At 55.4% G+C, this 16,167-nt stretch overlaps 1 long non-coding RNA gene across 2 annotated transcripts in view; it reads left to right on the top strand.

Moving 5' to 3' along the window:
• The first annotated feature begins 15,842 nt into the window (after window positions 1-15,842).
• LOC123285360 (uncharacterized) overlaps window positions 15,843-16,167 on the top strand; it is a 102,247-nt gene continuing 101,922 nt past the window's right edge. For both annotated transcript variants that reach the window (XR_006527106.2, XR_011502726.1), the window contains exon 1: window positions 15,843-15,980. This is a non-coding gene — a long non-coding RNA (uncharacterized lncRNA). The remainder of the gene's footprint in view (window positions 15,981-16,167) is intronic.

Here is a 16,167-nt window from a genome sequence, read left to right as displayed (position 1 = left end):
GTCTTCTCCTCCAGTCGGTGGCCCCCAGACTGAGAGCCAGCTCAGGACGTGGCCCTGGGCCAGGGCTTGGGGCTCTTTGGGGAAGCCTCCGTCCTGTCTTCTGATGCCCCAGCCTGAAGTATTCCGATGCTGTGAATGAAGCAAGCCCTGTTCTCAGCCCTTCTCTTGCCCATAGGAACTAACTCCATGTTCTTTGGCCACCTGCACCACTCCACCCGTGGGCGCCGCCGGCTGCCCCTCAGGTCTTGTGGTCTGTTATGCTAACACACTCGCCTGGCTCCTGACGGCAGGCAGGTGCTGCCACCTGGCCCCGTCAGGGTGCGCTCCCGTCTCTCCACTGCTGCGAGGGAGCCCCTTCTGCAGCAGCGTCGCCTGCCGTCAGCCTGTGTGGACAGGTAGCGCTGGGCTCCTCAGGCCACCGGCTCCACTCGCCATCCCGGTCCTCCTCACTAGCGGATGGGGCGTGCCCAAGCCCTCTTGGGGACATGGGCACCTGGTGACTTTCCTTCCTTCATAGTCTGTCCGCTCAAGCAGGCCCACTCTTGGAGTCCTTCATGCTCTGCCTCCACCGTCTGCTGTGGTGGCTCTGGCATTTTTACTTCCCCAGGTGTGGGCCACTGCTTCCTGCCAGCTTCCAGGAGCTACGGGTGTGAGCTTGTCAGAGAGCTAAACCTGTGTCCAGGAAAGCCCTCCCGTATCAGCACTTCCTGCTTTATCCAGCTTCTCTGTCCTTGACCCGGCACTCCAAATTCAGCCGCACGCATAGCCTGGCTCCCGCTGCGCGCTGCTGGCCGGCCCCGCAGTTGCTGGGGACGCCGTCTCCTCCTTGCCTGCGCAGGCCCCGTGCCCTCCTGGCCAGGCTGTGCTGGCGGTGGTCCTGGCGCTCGGGCCCGTTGCCAGGAGGGAGGTGGGCATGTTCTCAGCTCGAGGCGTGGTCTTGTCCGCTGACACCTGGTGTGAGCCGCTGCAGGGCCCTCTGTCAGGCGGGCGCCTTCTTCTGAGAGGGGAGTGGGCTGCCCCGCCCTCTCTCCGCAGGCTCAGGGACCTGGGAGCCGCACCCCAAGATATCCCGCTCCTGAGTCTTGGGTCCTGTTCTTCGCACAGTGGGGCCCTCGCCTTGGCGTTGGGGACCTGCCGGGCTGAGACTCCGTCTCTCTGAAGGCCCGCACACTCACAGTTACAGCTGAGCTTGGTCTCCACTCTCTGTTCTCAGCTCCGGGAGATCAGAGTTTCCTTAAAAGCTGCCGAGGAGGCCCCTTTAGCGCTCACATTTTGCCTCGAGTTGGTAATTCATCACCCTGAAGCTCTCATTTTCTTTCTTCAATGAATCAATGACCTCAGCAAGTGCCACCCGCTCCCTGGTCCTTGTATAAACCGCTTCTCTCAGCTTCTCAAGGGCCCCGGGGCACTGCCTGGCCTCTGTGTCCTCTTCTGCACACCTCCTGTCCCTGTTTCCGCCAGCAGGCTTACATGTATGCCAGCACTCCAGCAGGGCCTCCACCCGCCACCCGCCACCGCGCTGGCCCAGGGCCAGGGCCACCGAGAGCCGGCTCCAAAATCCTGTCTGCTGTCTGCCTCCCGGGACTGCTCCGGCCCCAGCCGTCTCAGGTTGGGTTCTCGAGAAACAGATTTTGAACTGGGGAGTTGGGTGCAGGATATTCACTGGGGAGTGATTCCAGGGGGGCAGGGGGCAGAGCTGGGCAGGGGGAGGCGCTGATGGCAACTTGGTTGCAACTGAGGCCTGGGCCCATCCTGAGGGCACTCTGGGGCAGGGACGGCCCTCAGAGCTGTCCCAAATGGAGGCAAGGGGCTGAGCCTTTGGTCCTCCCTATCAGGAGGACTGCCCTGCAGACCAGCCCTGGAGGGGGTGTGGGTTGGGGGAGTGGCTCTCTGGGGCTGGGGGCAGTTGCCGGTGGAAGACGCAGCTCTGAGCCGTCTTCCCAGCAGCTGGCTGAACACGTTGGCTTTGTGAAGATCTGCTCTCCAGATGCCGGGGCGGGGTGTGTGTGTGTGTGTGTCTGTGTGGTCAGTGTGCTTCCAGAAGGAAGAAGGGGTCCATCTTGTTTATTGCTGCTTAGGGTCCAGTAAGATGTGGACAAGGAGCTGTCCCTTGTCACAGGCGAGTGGTGGGACTAAGGCGCCTGAGCCTCTGCTCAGGAGTGAAGACTCACCTTTTGAGTAAAAACCCCCCTGGAGTTGGGGGGTGCCATCCTAGGCACGGGAAAGTGGCTGGACCAGGAGGCAGGAGGGCTGTTGTGGGGTGTCCACTGTGCGCCGTGTGGAGGCCTCTACCTGAACTTGGGCCTGGGGCAGGGCAGTTAGTGCCTTCCGTCGCTGCGCTCCTTTCTCTCCACCCCAACGCGTTCCAAGAAGGTTGAAAAGGAAGAAAAGGAAGGGGGAGAAAAGGAAGGGGGAGAAAAGGAAGAGGAGAAAAGGAAGAACAAAACGGCTGCTGGGGGAGGACATCCTGCTCTTCCCTTCCTTGCACCCTGCGGGGAGCCGCAATCTGGAGCCGGCAGCTGCAATCTGGAGCGGGCAGCCGTCCATGCCTGGTCTGGGGCACAGGCTGCCTGCGCCCCTTCCCTGGGCTGGGTCCCAGCCTGTCTCTGAACAATGGCACAGCTCCAGCTTTGTTCAGTCAAGAGAGAGAATGTTCTGGAAAGAGGCTACATAGAACTTAATTGGCCATGTGGTGGGAACGAACAGGAACACCTCCCAGCAGACTTTGAGGGATCTGCTGGTTGAGGAGCTTTGCTCTCTCTGCCAGTGGGCCCGGCTTTCACAGCCTTGTTGTCAGGTCTGAGGGCTGGAGGGAGCCCCGGACAGCCTTGGCCTGCACAGTCCCTCCCTGAGCCCCGTGGAGGCTGGCTTGTGGCTCACTCCGGGGGAGGGACATGTTACTAGGGTCTGGGGAAGGGCAGGGCTGGCAGGAGGGATCCTGGGGTCTCCCTCTATGCTGCTCAGGTCTTTCTCCAAACAGCCGGTAGCCAGGTGTTGTGGGGAAAGGCCGTGTGGGGTGCAGAAGGGGCATGGTCTGTGTCATTAAGGACTCATCAGACAATATTTTAAAGGCTGCATAATATTCCCCCCAGGACCACACGACAGCATCCTGACCAGCCCGTATTGTTGGGTGCTCCAGTCGCTTCAGTGCTGGCAAGTCTCGTCACCTCTTCAGGCAGGCTCCCTTGACTTGGGCTGCTGGGGGCAGGCGGGAGCACTGTCCTGTGCCACCTTATGACTTGAGCTTTGCACACTCCACATGGTTGCTGGGACCCATCTTGCGTCCCCAGCCCCTCCTCCTGCACCTCCCTCTGGGCCTCTTTCACATGTGTGCACGTGCTGTTCCTCTCCTTCCCGCGTCTGCCGCTGGCGCAGGCTGTGCTGTGGGCTGTGGACTCAGTAGGTAGTGTGGGTGGCCATCAGCAAGTCCCCGTCCCCAGGAGCACTGCACCCCCCTCCCAGCCTAGTTTGTCACAGAGGAGGGCCACACCACACCTCCGTGGGGCGGCAGTCCTGGGGAGACGGAGCTCCGTGAGCCTGTGAGCCCCAGAGCCCCGACAGCTGACGGCTCGCATGGTGAGGATGCCGAGCAGAGGACAGTGCTCCCAGGCCTAGATGACATCACGGACCCCAGGGACCCGCCTGTCAGTGGAGGAGGAACATGCAGGTTGTCCAGCCCCCTGGAGCCTGGCCTGGGTTCCTGCTGCCCTGCTGTCTCTCTAGAACAGTTCATGGGGGTCCTTTCCTCCTAACAGCGTTCTGACATCTGCAGAATCTGGGAGGCATCAAGGGCCTGGCCGGCTGCTAACATATCAGGGTGAGTGTGCAGGGGGGACCTCTCTCTCCTCGGGGTGTGTGCATGTCACCCTGAAAATGCAGTCTGGCCTCTCCCTCTGTGCTCCCTCCCCCATCCACGGTGCAATATGTCTCCTCTGTGGGCTCTGAGGTGAGAGGCTGGTGGGCCCCGCTGCCCCCTCCCTCTTTCTCCAGTCCACAAGGTGTCTCATCCTGCGGGGGTTCATCCCAAACACGTACGAGGGCCTGGGACCCAGCTGTGGGCCCAGGGCCAGTTCAGACAGGCCTGGGTGGGGGGATGATGGGTCCTTGACCCTAACACATGATGCTGACAATGGCTCAAGAGTGTGTCCCTGCTGAATCCAAGGAGGAGAGCCCCATGGGAGGGTGCTCACCCCTGGGAGGGAACCCCTGCCGGGTCCCAGGAAGTGAGCCCTGGGGTGGGGGCAGGGGATGAGCGTGGAGTGGGATGGGCACCCAGACCACCAGGCTCGGGTGTAGGGGCTGCTCATTGCAGGCCTGGGCAGGCCCCTGAGTCCAGGGAAGCTCTCCCCTGAGGCCCGTCCAGAGCGCCCATGTGGGTGACTGTTTATCCTCCCCGATGTCTGAGGACCAGGCCTGAGGAGGGTGGGCAGTGCCAGCACAGGGGTCAGAACTCCAGCCCCACCAGAGCCGTGAGCAGGGTGGGATGTTGGCAAGAAGGGAAGGAGTGGCTGGCAGCCCCTTGGGGCCTGGACGCCCAGCCCAGCCAGCCTGGCGAGCCCCTGCTGGGACAGAGCTGCTCCTCTGGCTTGGCAGGCCCCTCGTTTCTCTTCCCTCTGCCTGGCACCCAGAGCTTGCACGCTGTTGCTGCCCTGTCGTGTGGAGGCTGAGCTGCCTGTGGCCGTGCTGAGGGTCCCCACGACTCTGAGCACGTGGGCTCTCTGGCTGGGGGAGAGCTTCTTAGACACAGATAACAGCTCCTGTTTGAAAACAGTAGGCACCACACTAAATAACCTGCACTCATTAAACACCTGCTGTGTGCCGGCACTACGCTGACTCATTTCATGCCTGACCTTGTTTGATTTAGTTCCCACAACAGTTTGACTAGGTATCTATCATACTTCCGATTTCATGGATGAGGGAACCAAAGTCCAGAGAGGCTGAGGAACTTCAAGGCTCCATAGCTACTCACGGATGGAGATGAGACTTAAACAGAGCTCATCATTATTGACCAGGACGCTGCACGGTGAGGTTCTGGAGATCCTGAACATGTCCGCCTCACCTTTCATCTACTTAGGCATCTTTGAACTTCGATATCACAGTCCTGACCCGTGACCAGCCGGCTGAGTGTGGGCCCTGGCCTGGGCCAGGGTTTGGAGCTGGGCTCCGCCTCTCACCAGCTGTGGGCTCTCGTGCACATTACTTAACCTTTCTGTGCCTCCGTTTCCTCCATCGGCGGTTTGGGGATGTTTGGGATTACGTGAGTTAATACCCGTAAAGTGCTTACAAGAGGACCTGGTACTACGTAGAAAGTGCTTAGTTCTTGAGCCGCTGTAAACACTTAGTCCTGCTTATGTGCAGCCACAGCCCAGAATCTCAGGATGTTTTTTCTATGAACGAAATGGCTCTTGGATGTGCTAATGGGCCCTGAACGTCTGAGATGATCAGGCGAGAAAAGCCGGGTCTACACAGCTGCGCTGGTGGGAGGCACGGGAGGGGCTGGGGCAGGATCTCTGCCTGGAGGCCGTGCTTCCAAGTGTTGGGTGGGGGCAGACGTGGGGAAGCCGTCTCTTCCCACATGCCCGTTATTTTAAAATGTTCTACTGAACAATGTATACTTCCTTCAAATGGTAGATTTTCTTATTGTTTAAAAATTCTAAAATATATTTTTTATATATTTTATATTAGAAATTCCTTGTTTAAAAGACGTATTTGTTTTATCTGGAGTGGCTAAGGCCAGCCCCGGTGAGGAGAAGCGCAGGGCAGTGGAAAGGCCGAGGGGAGGCCGTCCCGCCGGGCACCCCCACCCCACCCCCAGTGCCGGTCACCGATTCCTCCCGGCCTTTCCAGAAGCATTCGACTCCTGTACACCTATGAGCTCGTCCCGCCGCATCCTCAACGCTCAAGAGGCCGACCCTGCTTTTCTCAGTCCTCGGGACGCCTTGGGGAGGACTCGGCCGGGCACGCAGGAGTGAGGCCTGTGCCGGTGGCTGCGGGACCCCCGTGCAGGGACTGACCATCCAGTCCAGTTCACCCTGGTGCTGGCGGCCGGGTTGTGCGAGTTAGGGAAACACTGTGCTAAAGCTGCATCCAATCACGGTGGCCTAACCGGGGGACAATCCTTCTCGGTCACTCAGGGGCCCAAAGCGTTTGATCAGCCTTCCACCTGGGCGCTGCCATCGTGCCCCACACAGCAGCCTCCAGGCGGCCACGGGGGGACGGGTCCGGGGATGGGCGCAGGAGCGTCTCAGGGCCACCACGGGGCAGCGCCCGCGCTCCGGGGGGCGCAATGCCCGCGAAGAGGGGCTCCGGTCGGGCCAGAGCCCGCAGGAAAGGGAAAGCGGGTAGAACGCCCATCGCTGCTCGCTGGGCTCTTCCTAGGTCCACTTCAAGGCGAGGCCGCGGCCCGAGAGGAGAGCCGGCGGGCGATGGGGGTGGGGGCGCTCCTCGCGCGGACGCCGGGGCCACGGGCGTGGGGGTGGGGGTGTCCTCGTGTGGTCGCCGCAGTCGCCGGGAGAACCCAGCGCCGCCTGGGCCCAGGCTGGCGGCCTGCCTCCCTGTGTGGGGTCCTGGGCGGACAGCACTGCAGACCCACGGGGAGAACCCTTGCTGCCGGGGCACACTGGCCGCAGGGAAGAGGGGCGGCGTCAGGTCCCTGAGCCGGGTGTGGAGTGCCTGAGAACCGCAGGAAGCCAAGGGCGCCTCTACAGAGCGCTGGGAACGTACAGCTTTCTAACCTACTGGTGTCTGATCCCAGGTAATCGAAGCTACTATTTTTGTATACACAGCCATGCATCGCGTGACAATGGGACCGTGCTGAGAAATGTGCCGTTAGGGGATTTCGCCTTGTACGAACATCACAGAGTGCACTTACACACACCTAGACGGTGTAGCCTATGCACACCTAGGCTGTGTGGTACTAATTAGTCTTACGGGGACACCGTGCTCTACCCGCCCCATAGTTGACCAGAACTGGTTAGGTGGCCCCTGACTGTGGTGCCAAGCTTTAGCACAGGCATGTAGGGTGAACAAACTGTGCAACTGCTCTTTACCAGTCACAGCTTAGGGTCACTTTGGGGACACATTAAAATCACCTGAGTGTTCACAAACAGACCACGCCTCCCCTTACCACCCACCTCCTCAGACACTTTGACTCACTTGGTCTGCGGTCGGCCTGGGTGGTGGCATTTTCAAAGAGGCCAGGGAATGCTAAGGTGCAGCTAGGCTGATAACCTCGGCTCTAAGGAGAGAGGTAGACACAAGCCTGTCCTCCAAAGCTGCTAACAGGGATCATTAGAATGACAAGTCTTCTGAAGAGTCTGAAGAGACCTGTAAGATGGGGACAGGGACCCCAGTATCTGCTGGACGTCCTCTCTGAGCCTGGAAGTTTACACATTACCTCATTTAATGGGCATTCCAAGAGGATTGTCCCAGTGTACAGATGAGGAGACTGAGGCTCCAGGAAGCCTAAGGACACACATCATGTGGCAAAATTGGTTTTGAGCTGAGGTTGGCCTGAATCCAGGGTTGGGCTGTCACCACACCTGACCTGTCCCAGATGCTCCTCCCTGGTTCTGGGTTTGGGCCCCAGTGCAGGTGGCCCCAGGGCAGTGGAATTTTGACACAGCTGAGCCCACCCGGCTTTGAGTGGAGGGTAGACTGGGAGCCAGCGTGTCAGAGTTGCTGGGGGTGGGAGGGGTTCATGGAAAATACAGATTCCTGAGCCCTCCTGTGGTTCTGATTGTGAGGGTTGGGCAGGAAACTGCATTCTGATGCAGCTGGTCAGCTGACCGGCCTGGAGATCCCCGAGATCTTTCTGTCTCTGAAAGACAAGGGTGTATTATTAACCGGCCCAGGGCAGAACAGTCTGAATCTTGTCCTAGGACAGAATCCCCCTCAGTCAAGCCTGGTGGACTCAGGGGTGGCTGCACACAGGAGTCCTGGAGGGCTGGGCGGAGAGGGCAGGGGAGAGAAGGGAGGGGATGAGTGTCTGCCAGGACTTGCCAGGAGCTTGGGGCTGGGCTTGGCACTCACACACTTTACCTCCCGGAACTGTCACAGCAACCCTACAAGGAGGATCTTGTATTACTCTCCAACTTCCTGAGGAGAATATTATTCTATTTATATATTGCTGCTTAAGCCATTTCAAAACTTAGTGGCCAAAACAAAACTATCATATATTTTCCTCAGGAGTCTGCCGTTTGGGTAGCGCTCAGCTGGGGCAGCTCAGCTCTGCCATGTGGCTTCGGCTGGAGCCGCTCGACCTGGGCTGCTTCCAGATGGCTGCCCCATGGCTGGCGAGGCCGGCGGTTGCTGTCGGCTGGGGCTCGGCTGGGTCGGGGTGGTGGCCCTGCTGCCTCTGCGTGTGGGCCTCTCCGTCCTGCTTGTGCTTCCTCACAGCATGGGGGCTGGGTTCCCGGAGTGAGGGGCATGAGGGGACAGGCACCTCTAGTGCTGGCATTTTCATGATGCAGCCTTGGAAGTCACGTCTTGTCAGCTCTGCAGTACGCCAGTCCCCCCTGATCCACGGAGGACACCTTCTAAGACCCCCAGGGGATGCCCGAAACCATGGGTAGTACTGAACCTTATATATACTGTGTTTTCTCCTATACATACAGACATACCTGTAATAAAGTTTAATTTATAAATTAGGCTCAGTAAGAGATTAACAACAATAACCTAATAAAATAGAACAGTTATAACAATGTACCATACTAAAAGTTACCACAGATCTTAGCAACCTCAGGATACGGTTTTTTTCTTTCCTTATTAACTCAAGAACTTTCACCTTTTCGCTTAAAGGGAGCACCTTACAACTTCTCTTTGGCATATCCAAATTGCCAGCACCACCACTCCTGTGCTTTGGGTCCATTATAAAGTAAAATAAGGGTGATGAACACAAGCACTGTGCTATAGTGACAGTTGATCTGATAACCAAGGTGGATACTGAGTGACTACTGGGCCGTAGTGTATACAGTGTGGATCCACCCGACAAAGGGGTGAGTCATGTCCTGGGCAGGACGGAGCAGGAAGGCGCAAGAGTTCATCATGCTACTCAGAATGGCAAATAAAATTTAAAACTTATGAATTGATTATTTCTGGAATTTTCCACGTAATATTTTTGGACTGTAGTTGACCATGGGTAACTGAAACCTTGGAAAGCCAAACAGCAGCTAAGGGGGGTGCTACTGGACTCTCTTGCTTGAGCACTCACAAAGGCCTGCCCGAGTTTGTGGGAGGGAGGTGGAGACCCTTCGCAATCTGATGGGAGGAGTGACAAGGTCACGTGGCAAGACGAGCCTGTGGGACTGAAGACAACGTTGCTGCCATCTGTGGAAGACACAGCCTGCCCCAGATGTGAACATTTGGAGAAGCTCCTGGCTGTCTAAAGCCATGGCTTAGGGAAGGAAGGCCCCAACAAGACAGGAAGCTTTTCCTGCTGGGCTCCTTGGTAGGGAGGCCCTGGGTTCACCAGTCAGAAGCCGTGTTTTGTGTCCTGTTTCTGATCTACAACCATGCCTAGTTTCCAAAGTTAATCTTTTCATTGGGAAAATGGGTTAATAATGCCCATTCTTCTCAAATGTTTCGTTTTCCTAGAAAAATAAAGGCATGGGGTAGGGCAGCATGATGGAGGGCTGTCCCGTCCCTAATTCACAGCGTTTGGCAATTTTTGAATTCAACCATGACAGATTTCAAGTTACCAACAGTTTAACAATAAGCCTGCAAAATTCCTGGATATTTAACAGTGCCAATAAACTGGCTTTCATCACTGTAAAATGAGGCTAAGACAGCAGCCTTTCGCTCCAACGCCCGATCCCTGTGGGAGCTGTCCCTGAACATGCTGCACCCTTTGGCCTTTGCCCCTCCTGTTCCCTCTGCCTGGAACACCTGCTCCGCTTGTCCACCCATCTGTAGGGCCCAGCTCACATGCCACCTCTCCTGGGAGGCAGGCCTGGGACATCCTCCCTGCCTCTGTGTGCCCTTGCCTTGGAGATCTGAGTGCACGCTCCTTAGTACACGCAGCCTTTGGGTGGAAAGCGTTCTCTTGCATCCAGCAGTGCTTATCAAGTGCTTACTGTATGCCAGGCTGTGTGCTGGGTTCTGGGAAACAGCTTACTTCTGGGGTGAGTACCTACTGCACATGTTAGATGCCAGGCATCATGTAGGCACCAAGGTAGGGCTGTGTGAATGACAGGCACCAAGGTACGGCTGTGTGCAATGACAGGCACTAGGTAGGGCTGTGTGCAATGACAGGCACCAAGGTACGGCTGTGTGCAATGACAGGCACCAAGGTAGGGCTGTGTGAATGACAGGCATTGGGTAGGGCTGTGTGAATGACAGGCACTGGGTAGGGCTGTGTGAATGACAGGTCCTTCCAGAGTGTAGCAGAGGCAGCCAGAGACTGGGGAGGCCTCTGTGAGCCTTGAGGGTCAGATGGCAGAGCAGGGAAGCTCGTTGTCGGGGGCAAAGCTGGGGAGCCTGAGTGCTTGCTGGAGCACTAAGGGACAAGGAAGGCCTGGCTGGGGGCCAGAAGAGGCCACAGAGAGCCCTCGGAGCGGGCTTGGGCTGCAGCTCTGAGCAGGGAAGTCTCGGGGTCTGCCCCCCATGCTGAGAGATCCCCTGGCTGCCTGCTCAGGACAAGGATGGACGGGCTGGGGTGGTGGGCATGGGGGGGTCCAGTGTGGAGACAGATACGGTGGTCAGGGGAGAGGCCAGCCTGGAGGAAGGGGCTGTGGGCAGGTGTGCTGGTGTCTGTTCCCCGCACTGTGGCTCCCCAGTGTCCTTGAGGCCCTGGCCTCTCCCCATGATTACTCACTCACACTTTTCCTCACGTATTTAACAAAACACAAAGTTTGTTTAGATGTCGTGGTCCCAGGAAGCTGTGCTGCTGGTCAGTCTCCTAAAAGAGGTGGGAAGGTCTTCACCTCCAGTGCTGCCGTCCAGGCTGCCTCATGCCTGGCTCCAGGTAGAGTCCCCTACTTTTGCGCTCTACTTTATCTGTTCCCACCTTGTCCTTATGCGATCCCATGTTATTTGATAGCCATGGTGGGCAGGTTTCAGCAGAGCTTCCAGACTAAGATAGGCTAGGGAGAAGGAACCAGCCACTCACTTCTGGAAAAATTGGCCATGAAAACCCTGTGAACAGCAGCGGAGCCTAGTCTAGGGTTGCCAGGAGTCAGAATTGACCCAATGGCACTGATGACAACAACAGACGTTATTTTGTGCATTTTTGTGAACTGACTTAAATCCTTTAGGGTGTGAGATGGTGAAATAAAATCAGTTAAATGTCAACCGTTTGGTTCCCTGACTTGCGCTGGAAGTGCTGGTGTGTGTGTATGTGTGTGCACATATGTGTATCAGGGGCATGCCTGGCTCCAGGGTGCCAAAGGGCAGAGGAGACGAGGCTCTGTGCTCAGCTGCCCCTGCATTCAGTGGTGGTTCGTTCGTGTGACTGAGAATCCGGGTCACAGGAGGCCCAGGCACGTGGCAGTGGCCAGCTCTCTGGGGCCAGGCTGTGCAGAGCAGGGGATACAGACGGCTCGGGGCAGCCCTCCACCCGCTGCGCAAGAACAAGCCGCAAGCACAGAGCCTCCATCACAGACTCAGCTCCTCCGTCTGCACGCTGCTATGGACAAGACAAGTACTTGGCATTAATGTGATGAGATGTAGATGACAGAGTTGGGAATCAGCTAGAGGTAACACCTTTGCATTTTACAAAGTGCTTGTGTATTTCTCACATCACTTAGTCTGCCTTGGGCTGAGTCTCTCCTGTGGAAAGAATTTCCAACTTGTGTTTCAAAATGCTGGACCAAGCCTAAGTTCACCCCCTAGAAATGATAAAAAAAGATATTTTAAAAGGAGACTAACTAAATACACAGCTGTGTTCAAAAACAAGAATGAGAACTCTCAGGAGGCCAGAAATTGTGAGGAATCCTGCAAAGAGGAAAGCAGACAGGAGTGGACTGAGAAGGCACGTTGTCCCGTGGCCTGGGGACTCCGGGGTGCAGTCAGGGCTGAGGAACAGTGCCACTGACAGCAGGACAACATGGTGGGACCTGGAGAGGACCAGGCTCAGACACAGCCTCGAGGGAACCAGTTGGGGCACCTCAGTGGCACAGCCAGTGGGCCCACCCCAGTGCTTTGCCCTCTTGGTCCAGGCAGCAGTGATGGGGATGTCTGACTCCAGTGGGGAGCAAGGAATGTGGGGTCTTAGGTTAGAGACAGAGCAGTGCCCCAGGTGCACGGGGGGCCCAGGAGAACAGGGTTTTCATCTGCTCAGGCCGCCCTAACAAAGCTCCATGGACTGGGAGCTTGAACAACAGGTATATATTGTCTTGCAGTCTGGAGGCTGGAAGTCTAAGGCCGAGGTGTTGGCAGGCTGGTTCCTCCTGAGGGCTGAGAGGGAGGATCTGTTTCATGCCTGTCTCCCAGCTTCTGGTGGTTTGGCGTGCTTGGCTGTGGAAGCATCCCCTGATCTCTGTTTTCATCTTCACATGGCGTCCGCCCTGTGTGTGTGTGTGTGTGTGTGTGTGTGTGTCCGAATTTCCCCTTTTAATAAGGACATCTGTTATGTTGGATTAGGGGCCCCTCCAACTCTAATATGACCTCATCTTAACTAATTACATGTACAACAATTCTATTTCCAAATAAGGTCACATTCTCAGGTTCTGGAGGTTAGCATGCCAACAGTTGAATTTTGAGGGGGGTGCAACTGAACCCATAACAAACAGGGTTACCCAAATTTAGAAAATGAGCTGTAGAGATATCCCACCTAATGGCACTTCCCACCCTTCTCCCTCACATCTGCCCCCAGCTGGGCTCATAAACTATGAAGCAGACAGTGTAATTGTGCCTCAACTACCAAGATGAATACATGATTAAGAATCACTAAATATCAGAGGAACACCAGCATCAGAAATGAATGTATAAATAGAAAAACTCACACCCAGGGAAATGAAGTAGTAAAGAAATTAGAACTTAAGTAAGAGTCGATAAGAGAAACTATTACATCCATGAAACAAGAACAGGTGGTTATGAAAAAGAATGAATTAAGAGATTTTGGTGATGAGAAACTCAATACATTGTTGGACAACAGAATAGGCAGAGCTGAAGAGTGCTGTGTAACTAGAAGAAAATGTGCTACAACCTTGCTGTCAAAGTGTGGTCCACAGACTGGCAGCATCCATATCACCCAGGAGCTGGTTAGAAATTCAGTCCATCTCAGGATCAGAATCTGACTTAACAAGATTCCCAGGCAATGTGTATGGATATGATGGTTTAAGAAGCAATGGACTAGAACACAAAGGGATAATGAGATGGAAAATGAAAGAAAAGTTGAAATGGGAAGACACATTCTGACATTTAAGCATTCCTCTACATAGGTGTTCCGGAGGAGAAGGATAGAGAGAAAGGAGAGGAGGCAATATTTAAATAAAAATAGATGAGACTATTGCAGAACCCCCCCCCCCAAAAAAAAAAAGACAAATCCTCAGGTTATAAGAGTTGAGTAAATGCCAAGCAAAACAAAAAAAGTAAACAACCAAGAAAGTCTCATACCTGGTCATCTATATTGAAATTTCAGAACATGAATGGTGAGAGCTCTGAGAAAAACCAAAACAGTAAGAAATAAACCAAAGAAAAAAAACCTTTTTGTCTACAAAGGAATGAGAATCACATGACATCAGTCTTCTCATTAACAAAGTGCAGAATAAAATAGTAACTCTGAGCCTAAAATTCTACACCCAGCTAAAATATCAATTTTGTGTGATAGCTGAATAAGGACGTTTTTGACGTACAAGGACCCAGGAAATCTCTGGTTCACAGTGCTTCTCTGGAGGAAGGAAGAGAGGATTACTTCCAGCCAGAAGGAAAGTGAGTTTGTGATCCCCTTTTTTCTAACATAATGTGTGAGGAAACTGAGGCTCAGGAAGTTCGAGCAATGTGCTTCAGGTCATGCAGCTCGTCGGGGGAGAGCTGGGACTCCAAGGCAGCCCAGGGCCTAAAGGCTTTAGAGCTTCCCCTCATCAGCAGTTCCCCACCAGGAATGTGTGTGGCCCTTGCCCAAAATGCAGATCCCCAGAGCCGCAGAGTCGGCCCTCAGGGTGGGCCCGGCCTCGCACTGTTAGGGCTCCAGAGGAGTTCTAAGGGCACCTGCGAGGTGCAGTCTGGGGAGGCCCTCTGCCACGCTGAAGAGGGACCAGGCGCCTGGACTTCCTAGGAAGTGCTGTGCGAAGGAGCAGGGGCCTCCGATACGGGGTGGGCTGAGGAGGGGGGCAGGGAAGAAGGCATCCTCACTGAACCAGGGACAAAGGCAGGAAGGAGGACAGATGGCAAACTTGCTGTGGACAGGGACCGACTCCTACCCGTCCACTCAGCAGCCTTCTGCCCAGCCTGGCCAGTAGTTTTCGTTCTCAGGTCTTGGCAGCATGCTTGCAAACTCCAGGCCTTTGAGGATTCCTTGCAGGGAATAAAGCTCTCAGACTAAGAGTTGTGTCTGCTTGGGCTGTCATAACAACATACCACAGACTCGGGGCTTACACAACAGAAATATATTTTCTGACGCTCTGGAGGCTGCAGGTCCGAGGTCAGGGGGCCAGCATGGTTGAGCTGTGGTGAGGGCCCACTGCCCGGCTTGCAGATGGCTCCCTTCTTGCTATGTGCTCGCATGGCCCTTCCTCAGTGTGTGTGCATGCAGAGAGACCTAGCTCTCTGGTGTCTCTTCTTCTAAGGGCACTAATCCCATGAGGAGGGCCCTGCCCTCATGGCTTCCACTACCCCTAATGACCTCACTCAGGCCCCATCTCCAAACACCATTATATGGGGGGTTAGGGCTTCAACATACGAATTTTGGGGGGATGCTAATATTTGGTCCATAACTCTAAGCGTGCACAGATCAGGGATAATTTCGGCTCAGTCCTCACTGCAGTGTTATCATGCCCAGTTGCGTTAGTACCATCCCCGCACTTCTTCCATCCCACCTTGGTTGCCCTTGGGCACTGGTAGTGTCTGGGTGACTGGTTTACTGTGTGGCCCTGCTCTCTTGTATACGCACAAAGCAGAGTTCTCTCGTGTTCCACAGGTGCCCAGTCTTCCTTTAGTGTGGGCTTGGTGCCGTGCTGCCTGCCACCTCTTATGCCCAGCACTCGGAGAGCCCAGGTGTGCTGGTCACCAGCCTTGCCTGGCTGTGCGTCCTCCCCAGCACAGAGTATTGCTCAAAGCCACATCTCCCAGGGGGGCTTGCGGCTGCCCAGCGTGTGGGGTTCCCCAGCTGAAAATCTCCCGTCTAGATCCCCTAGGATGTCTCTGTTGGGGGCCCGTTGGATGTGGGCAGAGGCCAAGGTCGTAGACCCCATCTAGTCTTCATCCCCAGTTTTGTTTGGCGTGTGTGTGTGTGTGTGTGTGTGTGTAGATCATGCTTGTTACAATCTTGGGCTGTATTTGGAGACTTTGGGTGGGGGTACAATTTCCCTTCTCAGCTTGTCCAAGCCCCGCGCGAGTTTACCAGCCCGGGACTAAAAGCTGAGCCGAATTAAAGCGAGGACTTTATTCTTGGCAAAAATACATTTTCCTCTTCCTTGAGAAAAGAGGACTAAATGACGTATGAGGTTAAAAAAAAGAGCTTTGTGATGTTAAAAATTATTGCAAAACATGTTTTTAATGATTTGAGTGTAAATTAATAAGAAACAAATGCGTAGTATTTTCTTTCCTAGACTATGAAAACAAAAACAACCGTAAGCAGAGTCTAAGGGGAAATCACGTGTGGGGGATTTGCCCTTTTCTGTATGGCTGTGCGTTCCACCCAGCCTGAATCCGCGTCAGCTGGGACCCACCAGGCAGCTTCCGGCTCAGTCAACAGAGGCTTATGGGATGGACGACGCTGAGGCCCCTCTCCCGGCCACCTGGCAGGGCTGGCTCGTCCGCACTGGTGCGTTCAGGATCCTTTGCTGCCTGCCCGTGACCGAGAGGACCCTGGACACGTGGAGGTGGGTCAGCCACGTGGGCGTCCTCAAGAAACTCACAGGCAGTCACTTTTCCAAGGAGATATGCTGTCTTAAAGGGCCCCAGACTTTGAGACTAGACAGAGACAGCAGTCACAGAGCCTACCAGGCAGGCTCACTCCCTGTGCGTTGGGAGTTCGAGACAGTCCTGATGTTGGCCTTTGATGCCCGG

Source organism: Equus asinus, chromosome 4 (genome assembly GCF_041296235.1).
Source record: "Equus asinus isolate D_3611 breed Donkey chromosome 4, EquAss-T2T_v2, whole genome shotgun sequence".
NCBI lineage: Eukaryota > Metazoa > Chordata > Mammalia > Perissodactyla > Equidae > Equus > Equus asinus.
Note: the sequence above shows the minus strand (reverse complement) of the source record. Positions and strands in the feature narration are given on the sequence as shown.